Genomic DNA, 10,642 nt, shown 5'->3' on the forward strand with positions numbered 1-10,642 from the left:
CTTAGCTATGGTGAATAATGCTGCAATAAGCATAGTCGTGCTGGTAGCTTTAGTGTGGTCTTGTTTGTGATCATTTCGGTAAATGCCCAAAAGTGGGATTGCTGGGAAACAGGGGAGCTCTATGTGGAGTCTTTTGAGGAACCTCCATACTGTTTTCCAAAGTGGTTGAACAAGTTTACACTCCCACCAACAATGCAGTATAGTTCTCTTCTGTCCACATCCCCTCCAGCATTTGTTGTCATTAGAGTTCTTGATTATAAACGCACTCATTATCTTGCCCATGTAATTTTAACCCCTCTGTACAATATTTTCACAATAAAAAAAATAAAAAATACAAAAAAAATGTGAAAACTTATCTCCAATTATCCAGCAAGAAGGAGAAGGTAAAGATGTGGCTCAAGGAATAGTGTCATCACCCATGAGCAAAAAATACAATGGAGACCATTAAACATAGAGTTCAAGCCCTAAAAATTGCATATACACAGAAGACAACAATAAAAAGTACTGTGAACATCAATAATGAAGACAAAATAGTAGAAAAGATAATGAGAAATGTTGTGTTAACATCTGGAGGACAGAAAGCATTTGACAGAATTTTGATTCATGAAAGGGAAAAATCAAAGTCTCATTTGTACAATCTCATTGTATCTATTTGTGTTGAAACCTGGCTATTGGGTAACATGTGAAAGTGTAGATTGCATTACCTGACATAGCAGACATTGCCTGTGACTATACACCATCCCACTCTGCAAAAATCTAAACTTGTACTTGTTAATTTAAATAAAACCTCATGTTAGAGACTGTTTGGTTCACATAGACAAGGGTCCTTATTTTGAGGCTTCAGACCAGTGCTTTTGTTTATAACCACTCCTGCTTTATGCCCTTCTTAGCTGGCACCAAGCCAAGACTTTGAGTTATAGACCCAACTGCCTTAATCCCTCCCTTTCTCCAGCTAAAACTCATTTCACATGCTATCTATGTCTTAGCATTAGTTGTTTTCTTTCTAATCCCCACCAGAAAACTCTTATATACATGTAAATCTACTATAAATAACCTAGTTAGAAAAGGTAGTAAGTGTTTAGCATTGGCTGAGGCTCTCATCTGTAGATTTGCTCCTTAATAAATCTGTGCTACACTATCTCTTCTCCAAGGCTTTTGAGTCTGACAACTGATTGGTTTGGTTTGATGTAATCCCATTTATCCAGACTTACTTTGATTTGTTGTGCTTCGTGATCTTTGGAAGTTTTGACCTATGCCAAGGGGCCCTCGTGTTTCCCCTAACCCTTCCTATAACATTTTCAAGGAATCTGGACTTACATTGAGGTCTTCGATCCATTTGGAATTGATTCTGGTGCAGGGGGATATATAAGGATATAACTACAGTTTTCTGTGTACAGCCAATTCTACCAGCACAATTTTTTGAAGAGGCTGTTGAGGAGCTTGAGGCCTGAGTGACTCCATCTTGAGCTAGATGTCATCTTCTGAAGTATGAGTTATGCAGCTGACCATGAGCCCGGCCTGGGAATGAACAGAAGAAGCAATTCCTTGGCAACTAGGAACATAAACTATCCTTGGGGAAACCGCAGGCAGGCAGGTGCTGGAGGGCATGGTGACCCCCGCAGTCAGGCCACAGGTGGTGTTTGTTTAAAAAAGGAACCCTGCAGTTTAGCAAGTGTGTCCTTGAGACTCCCTGTGGTGCAAGCCAACCAGTTTAAAGTACTTCAACCCTCTGATCTAACCAACAACCTGTTTCTGCTTTGTAGTGCGCCAATCATACTATAGAATTGTATTGAGTTTCCCTGCGATGTGTTATAATTTGTTGTAAGATGCTATGATGTATACAAAGTCCCTGCCTTCCTTAAAAATTGTATAAAAAGTACTATAACCCTGGTCTTGGGGCCTCTCAGCGTCATGGGCTGTGGGGGGACCAAGTTCCAGCTTGCAATAAAGACTCCTTTGCTTTTACATTGTTGATGGTCTCTGGTGGTCTTTTGGGTAAGGATTTCCAAATTCAGTTTTACATTTGGTGCATTGGCCGGGAATCCCCCCAAAGCCCACCCAGACGCCTTAACCAAGGAGTCATGAGAAGCCCGGCAAGTAAGTAGAGGCATTGCCATTCTGAAATCATCTGGTATTTGAGTTCCCTGCAGGTTCTGTATTGGGGTTGGCAAGAGGTCTTAGCGGACGTGCTATAAGACAGCCAATGGGGCTGGTGGGAGTTGTCCCTCAGATCTCCTGGGGGGTAAACTATCCACTAGTGCAGAAGCTTGAGTCTGGCACTTTCTTTTTTTTTTTTTTTAATTGTATTTTATTTTATTTGAGAACATACTGTACAGAGGGGCTACAATTACATGGGCAGGATAATGCATACATTTCTTACCAAGCATTGCAGCCTCCTCCTTTGTTTACCCTTCACTTCCCTTCCCCGCCTCCCCCTTCCCCCCACCCAATTTTACCCCCCTCCCCCCACCCAATTTTACCCCCCTCCCCCCCCCCACACCGACATTGTAAAGCTGGTTTTGACATGACATTTTGTACTTCTCATTGTTGCAACAGGTCCACCTGAATCCTTAAACGACTTGTTTGTCCCCATCTCCTCCACATGTTATACTGACATCAAATATAGTGAAAGCGGGGGTTACACTGTGGGGGAGGGACATACAAAGCAACAAAGAAATAATCTTATAAATGCATTAGAAACACATGCATGAAAGAAACAAAAACATTAAAATACATATTTAAGGGTTCATTTTCCTAACATCACATTATCTGACCTTTTCTGCTTGACTCATACCTATACTAGATATTGCAAATAAGGGAAACCATGGGACCTATGCTTCTTTGGGCCTGGCTTACTTCACTTAATATAATTTTTTCCAAACCTTTCCATTTCCTAACAAATGGGGAAATGTCATTCTTTCTGATGGAGGCATAGAATTCCATTGTGTATATATACCACATTTTCTTGATCCATTCATCTACTGAGGGGCATCTGGGTTGGTTCCATATCTTAGCTATGGTAAATAATGCTGCAATAAACATAGTTGTGCTGGTAGCTTTAGTGTGGTCTTGTTTGTAAACATTTGGGTAAATGCCCAAAAGTGGGATTGCTGGATCATAGGGGAGATCTATGTGAAGTCTTTTGAGGAACCTCCATACTGCTTTCCAAAGTGGTTGAACAAGTTTACATTCCCACCAACAATGAAGTAAGGTTCCTTTCTGTCCACATCCCCTCCAGCATCTGTTGTTATTAGAGTTCTTGATTTTTGCTGTTCTAACTGGAGTGAGGTGATATCTCAATGTTGTTTTGATTTGCATTTCTTTTATGGCTAGGGATGTTGAACATTTCTTCATGTGTCTATTGGCCATCCTTCTTTCTTCTTCAGAGAAGCTTCTCTTTAAGTCTTTCGCCCACTTATTTATTGGGCAGTTGTTTCTTTGAGGATTTGTTGTTGACTGATAGTTTACAGGGTAGGCTATCCACTAGTGCGGGGTCCGGCACTTTCTGACTGATAGTGTACAGGGTAGACTGTCCACTAGTGTGGACATTTGGGCCCATTTGTAGTCCAGCACTTTCTGACTGACAGTCTACAATGCACATGCTGTGAACATGTCTTGACTCAGGGTTCAGTGTTTTGTCTGTGTGTCTTTTGGAATTCTTGGAATGTTTCTCCTCCCAGATTCATCCTGATGCAAGGGCTCAGAGGAGACTGGCTAACACCCCCTTAATATCTGTTTCTCTCTAGCTCCTTCTTTTTTTATGAAACTGCCACTGACCACCTGCAAGTGGCACCAGCAAGATCTTAGCCTCGGGCCTTAGCCCAGGGGGTCTGAGTACGGGGGAGAACCTGTCAGTCTGAGGGGACAGCCACTAGGAACTTCTTTCTCTTGCCCCAAGAGGACTGGGAATTCTCCTCTGTCTTGGAAGGCTCCTGGGTCAATGTTTGCAGGAATCTAAAAGAAAAATCCTCCCGAGGTGAGTAGAGGGGGTCCGAGTCCCCTGGTAAGTGAGTGGTGTTGAGATGTTGCCCCATTCACTGAGACCTGATTTCGTCTTTGTGGCCACTTGTCTGTCTTGTTTACTTTGGTGTGTTTTCTGTTCTATGTTTTCTGAGGTAGGGAAGTTCTGGGTGAGAGTGGCAGGCTCACTCAGCAAACTCTGGATTCAGCTTGAGAACAGCACAGATTTCTGGGGGCCCATTAGTCCCCAACTCAGCCTTTGGTTGTTGTTTTGTCTAGTTCCGTTTTAGAATTGGTACCAGTTTTAAATGTGAATCCTTGGTTTTTGTGTTTATCAGTGTTTTGATATTTATTTGAACATCTCTGGGGGAATAAAAGTCTCAGCCTCTGGCTGGGCTTGGTCACAGACCTGCTAAGTCTCCCTCCCCCCTTCTTTTGTTACAGCAGCCAAGAGGAGGGGCATGGACAAGCCTCAGGTGCACCTTCTCCTGGTGGAGGCTGCTGGAGAGGTTAGGGTGTAGATAGCAGTGAGCCTGGTCTGGACTTTCAGCTGCTCCAGACAGCTTAACAATTTGTAAAGTGCTTTTGTCAAAATTGGGTAAAAATCAGGCCCATTCAGTTTCAGGTGACCCCCTCACCCAGCCCTCCTCCAACAGAAGGGATTCAAAAGACTGATTAGTGAAATACCTTGCTAAACAAGCAAGCCCTGGAAAAATGAAGCTCAACAAAGGTACTTCGTTTAAAAGAAATATTGTCTTAAAATTTTTTAAAAAACTTTAGAAAATGTACGTACAACTGATTTTGATTTCTTGTGTGCTTTAAGATCTGTGTGTTTTGTATGTGTTTATGAACATGTTCAAGATAAGAGTTGTCAGCATGCTGTAACAATGGGTGAGTTTAAGTTTAAAATTCAAAAGGTTATGAGGTTTGGACATTACCAAAAATTTTAAGGAATCTTCACATTGTTTTTAACGGCTTTTTAAGGATTCTTTAACTTAAAAATTAGAAAATCTGGTGTTGAGTTCTAATTTTATTCCCTTGTGGTCAGAGAGAATGCAAGGTTTCTGAATTTGGACAAGTTTGCTTTGTGGCCTAAAATGTGGTCTATTTTAGAAAATGTTCCATGTGCTGTTGAGAAAAACGTGTATTCTTGTGGAGAGCTGCGGGAGCCACGACCAAAGACGGCCAGGCAGTAAGGCGTGGCCGCAAAAGCAACATTGTAGCTCCTTGGTAAGATGGCGCTGGCTCCCGCCTTCTGTCTTCCGGGTGACAAGTGCTCTCTGTAAAAACAACTCCTTATATGGCTATGACTTGGCTCCTAGTTTGCTTCCGTGTTTCCGACCCTATCGGTATATGCCACGTGGTGCTTCAGGATTTGCCATCCAGGAGACTTATAACCAGAGCGCGGGGGCGGGGGGGGGGGGGGGGGACAGAGAAGCAGGAAGAAGCGGGCAGAAGAAGCAGGAGAGAAGATGTTGTAAAAGGTCCTGAATAAACTGCATTGAGAAGAATCCCGGGTCGCGTCTTCCTTGCTGGTCGAGGTGGTCGCGACATATTCTTATGCTGCTGGGTGAAATTTTCGGCAGATGTCTGTTAAATCTAGTTGATCTTTGCAGTTGTTTAGATCTGCGGTTTCTTTGTTGAGTTTTTTCTGAGTTGATCTATCTAGTTGGGAAAGTGGTGTGTTAAAATCCCCAACAATTAATGTCTTTGGATCTATGTAGGATTTGAAGGAAAGTAGTGTTTCTTGGATAAATTTGGGTGCTCCGTTGTTTGGTGAATAGATATTTAGAATTGTAATATCCTCCTGAAGGAGAGATCCCTCAATTAGTATGTAGTGACATTCTTTGTCTCTTCTCACGAATTTTAATTTGAAGTCTATTTTATCTGATATTAGGATTGCAATTCCCGCCTGTTTATGGGGGCCATATCACCTTGCACCAGAATCAACTCCAAATGGATCAAAGACCTCGAGTCAAAGCAGACACTCTGAAAACATTACAGGATGCAATAGGAGAAATGCTAGGTCTCCTTGGCACAGGCTGAAAATTTTTTAATAGAGACCCAGAAACACAACAAATCAAAGAAAGGTTGGACAAATGAGATTGCATGAAGTTAGAGAGCTTCTGCATGGCAAAGGACATAGCTAGCAAGATCAATAGAAAGCCTACGGATTGGGAGATCTTCACTAGCCATACAATGGACAAGGGTCTCATATGTAATATATACATAGAACTCAAAAAATTAAATCCCTCGACAACAAATCCTCAAAGAAACAACTGCCCAATAACTAAGTGGGCTAAAGACTTAAAGAGAAACTTCTCTGAAGAGGAAAGAAGGATGGCCAATCAACACATGAAGAAATGCTCAACCTCTCTAGCCATAAAAGAAATGCAAATCAAAACAACATTGAGATACCACCTCACTCCAGTTAGAATGGCTGAAATCAAGAACTCTAAAAACAACAGATGCTGGAGGGGATGTGGACAGAAGGGAACCTTACTGCATTGTTGGTGGTCATGTAAAGTTGTTCAACCACTTTGGAAAGTAGTATGGAGGTTCGTCAAAAGACTCCACATAGAGCTCCCATATGACCCAGCAATCACACTTTTGGGCATTTACCGAAATGATCACAAACAAGACCACCAGCACGACTATGTTTATTGGAGCACTATTTACTATAGCTAAGTTATGGAACCAACCCAGATGCCCCTCAGTAGATGAATGGGTCAAGAAAATGTGGTATATATACACAATGGAATTCTATGACTCCATCAGAAAGAATGACATTGCCCCATTTGTTAGGAAGTTGAAAGACTTGGAAAAAATTATATTAAGTGAAGTAAGCTAAGCCCAAAGAAACATAGGTCCCATGGTTTCCCTTATTTGCAATATCTAGTATATGTCTGAGTCAAGCAGAAAAGGTCAGATCAGGTGATGTTAGGAAAATGAACTCTAAGATATGTATTCAAATGTGTTTTTTTCTTTCATGCATTTGTTTCTAATGCATTTATAAGATTATTTCTTTGTTGCTTTGTATGTCCCTCCCCCACAGTATAACCCCTGCTTTCACTGTATTTGATGTCGGTATAATTTGTGGAGGGGAAGGGGAAAAACAAGTCGTTTAAATAAGGATACAGGTGGACCCGTTGCAACAATGAAAATTACAAGTTTTCATGTGGAAAACCAACTTTACAACTTTGTTGAGGGGGGGAGGGGCGGGAAGGATTGGGTGGGGGGGTGGGGGGAGGCTGGGAAGGGATGGAAAGGGGAAACAAAGGAGGAGGCTACAATGCTTGATAAGAAATGTACTCATTATCTTGCCCATCTAATTGTAACCCCTCTGTACAGTATTTTCACAATAAAAATAAATAAAAATTAAAAAATTAGAAATCTGGTATTTTAAAATCTAATATTTTAAAATGCATAAGGCTGTTTATACTGTAATCAAGATATCTGGCTTAACACAAATACATTGGCTGTTTGGAATTTAGTTCCTTGGCTAAAATTTGGGGATAAATATTAGAAATTTAAGTGTAAAGGTTAGTTTAACACTGTCAAAGATGTTACCTGTTCTGTCTGTCTAAAACTGTGTATTTCATTCGAGAACCAAGAGATAAGAAAAGGGAAAACTTAGAAACCAACAGAAGACCTGTCTTTAGGGGTGAGGAGTGAACAGGCAGAAGCACAGTTCAGCTGGTCATGTATGGTGGGACAGGCCCTGAGGAAGTCCACAGATAATGGGACAGGCCCTGGGAGGAGTCCATGCATGGTGAAAGGGGGCAAGCTGGCACAAAGGCAGTTCACCTAACACTAAAGAGTTGGCTTAGGTACGTGCCCATTCCATAGGAGGGGCCAAGTGGCCCATCTTTGTTCTGTCCCTTTTCCCTACAGATTGACACTGGAAACATGATTGTTAAAATGAGTGATGTGATGATCTGATTAGTATTGCTAAAACTGCCCCTTGGACTTAAAAAGAGGGTTAAAAAGTTTATTTGTATAATGTGATTTGCTTTCAATGATGTTCTACAACTAGTATATGTTTCTAAAAGTCATAAGAGTGTTATGTCTAGCTTCTTGGTACAGTGATGGTGATTGTAATTCTTGCATTAAGGAAAAATTGACATTTAAGTTTAAAAGTTTTAATGTGTATCTGTTTTAAAACAAGCAGCCAAGAGACAATGAATGACACTTTGCCTCAAGATTTTAAGAGATTTTTTAAAATGCAACTAAAAACTAATGTATAGAATATTAAAAAGGAGATTAATAGGAGGCTTAAAAATTAGGAATGGATTTTTGGATATAAAGTTTAAGAGTAAAATTGTTCTTAATATTTGCCTCAAAGTGCACAAAGGAAAAATTAGGATTACCAAAATAATTGCTATTCTAGTTTGCTCTTATAGGTTTTTTTTTAAACAGTTTCCAGCAAGCCCAGAGCAAAGTACAAAGGATTCTTACAAGTTTGTTAGATGTAATTTTGGCTTTTATAAGTTCCAGGTAAGAGCATGCTCAAAAGCTACTTCTATGTTGACCACCTTGTTGCTTTTAATTGGAATAAAGTGGCCTTCTATAAGACTCATTGATCTGCAAACTGGTTCGAAGCCAGCACAGGGAAGAAAAAGGTCCCTGTGAGACTGTCACCTCTAATCATCCAGCAGAGTGCTGAACAAGCAAGCAGAGTTGCTTTGGGACTCAAAGTGGCAGAGTGCTAACCTTGAGCTGTAGAGCTGAGAGACAGCACTCAGGCCCTGAGTTCAAGTTCAGCGACCAACTAAGGGAAATGCCAATGAGGCATTTTTTCCAGTGTGGAGAAGACACTCCTGGAACGAAAGCAATGGTGGAGCATCCAGAGGTAGTAAGCCACTGCTTGGATGGCAGAAATGTCAGATCCTAGAGTCATTTGTGCATGGCCCTTCAAGAATTGATCAGAGCCAGGAGGTCATGCGAAGACAGTTTGTAAGCATGCCTAATATCCATGACTATTTACCTCGTAAGGGACAGGAACTTGCCATCCGGTGACAGTAGTAAAAAGCTAAAGTTATAAAATGTGGGGGATAGTTTAAATCCCAACCCTTGTATGTGCCAAAAATTCTAATTGGCAATAATTTTTGAGCTGACACCAGCTACATGAAATTCATCTCCTCAGGAAAAAGTTTGTAAACCTGTAAGTGTGTTTCTATTGATATCTCTCTGAAGGTCTGCATAGGTAACTGGGGCATCATTAGAGACCACATTCCTAAGCCATCCAGAAAGATGCTTTTGCAAACCAGAAGGCTAAACAAGCTACACTGCTGTAGCCAGAGAAAAGATTTGTGCATTTGCCAAAAGTTAAAATATTGTTCTTTGTAAAATAGGCTAAGGTTATAGGTTCCTGGCTAGGTAGGATCAACACCCCTGAGTCAGCTTAAAGAAGTTACAGAAGATGAATATTCACCCATCTTCCGCTTTTAAGAACAAGGGACCAGAATCACTTTAAAAAGTTGTGTCCAAATAGACAGAAGGAAAAGGCATGGGAAATAGTACAGGCCTGAGCCCTCTATATCTGCCTAGAAAATCAGCCTTATGAAAAGAACTATCTAGCTTAAAAAGTTGTCATCTTGGTAAATTGTCGTGGGCTATTGTCTAAATAGTCTTAAAAACTAGTGGGGTCACAGCCTGCCTAGCCTATGCAATGTATCCTTAACCAGTCTGTGTAGGAATTTGCAGCCCAGCAGGAGGTGTGACAGTCCCTTGTAGCCACTGAAAGACCCTGCTGCTGCTGCTACAGCTTGACAGTCCCCTGGAAGAAATCTACATTGTTACACTGACCACCTCCACTGTGAAAAAAGTAGAGTGAACTGCCTGATTCCATCACCTGAGACTGCATCCTGGTTGAAAGCTGCTAAAACTGAGATCTTGTGGGACATTCTTTTGGGTGATATCCAGAAACCTTCTCTATTCCCACAGTGGATATTGGGGGCAAGGATATCACTGGCTTGCTTGCCTTAGGCACTTCAGTGCATAGTGACTGAAAATCCACTCTATAGTCACAGCCAAGTTTGGCTCTGGTATGGTAATAATCTGAGTTTGTTTTCAATACAGGTAGTAATGAGACCCAGCCCTGCTCTTAGCCTTAAAATCTAGCAAGTTTCTGCATCCCAGTGGTGACTTGAGGCTGCTCTGAGATAACTTGGTTCTGCAAGCCAAAGGAAAAATGGGCATTTTAAAATTCTAGCCACAAAGAAGTTCAAGGAATTGCAAACAAGAGGAGGGTAGTAAAGAAAGCCTTGGGAAAGGAATTGGGAAAGGAATTGGATAAAAAAGGATTTGAAAAGTAAGGATTGTCTTAAAACATTAAGTCATTGGAGTAAAGAAGACAAACCTCAGACAGTTTAAGTATGTAGTAAATGGTATGAGTATGTCTTAATATTGGAGCTTCATGAGTACTGCTGGTATAAAATTAAGTTAACTGATATACAGAGTCAGGACTGGTGGAAAAAAATGTAAGGGCCTTTGGTACTGTTAATTTTGTTACTCACAGTCGGGTCCAGTGTTGTAAACCGGCTAGGGATGTTTGTTAGAAAACGCATTAACACTGTACAGCTGATGATCTTAAAGGCTCAATATCATCTGGTACCCAATGGAGAACATGATGTGTGCCCATAAGGACCATGATTGGCCCTTAAGGCCTATCAGAAAGGGG

The 10,642-nt window shown here is 41.2% G+C and overlaps 1 long non-coding RNA gene across 1 annotated transcript; it reads left to right on the forward strand.

Moving 5' to 3' along the window:
* Window positions 1–3,716: 3,716 nt before the first annotated feature.
* Window positions 3,717–7,159, forward strand: LOC138805444 (uncharacterized). Its single transcript, XR_011365539.1, has 4 exons — window positions 3,717–3,976; window positions 4,405–4,690; window positions 5,074–5,190; window positions 5,858–7,159. It is a non-coding gene; the product is annotated as an uncharacterized lncRNA (long non-coding RNA).
* Window positions 7,160–10,642: the final 3,483 nt, after the last annotated feature.

The sequence above is a fragment of the Dipodomys merriami genome, unplaced genomic scaffold (genome assembly GCF_024711535.1).
Source record: "Dipodomys merriami isolate MVZ:Mamm:240054 unplaced genomic scaffold, mDipMer1.0.p SCAF_3928, whole genome shotgun sequence".
NCBI lineage: Eukaryota > Metazoa > Chordata > Mammalia > Rodentia > Heteromyidae > Dipodomys > Dipodomys merriami.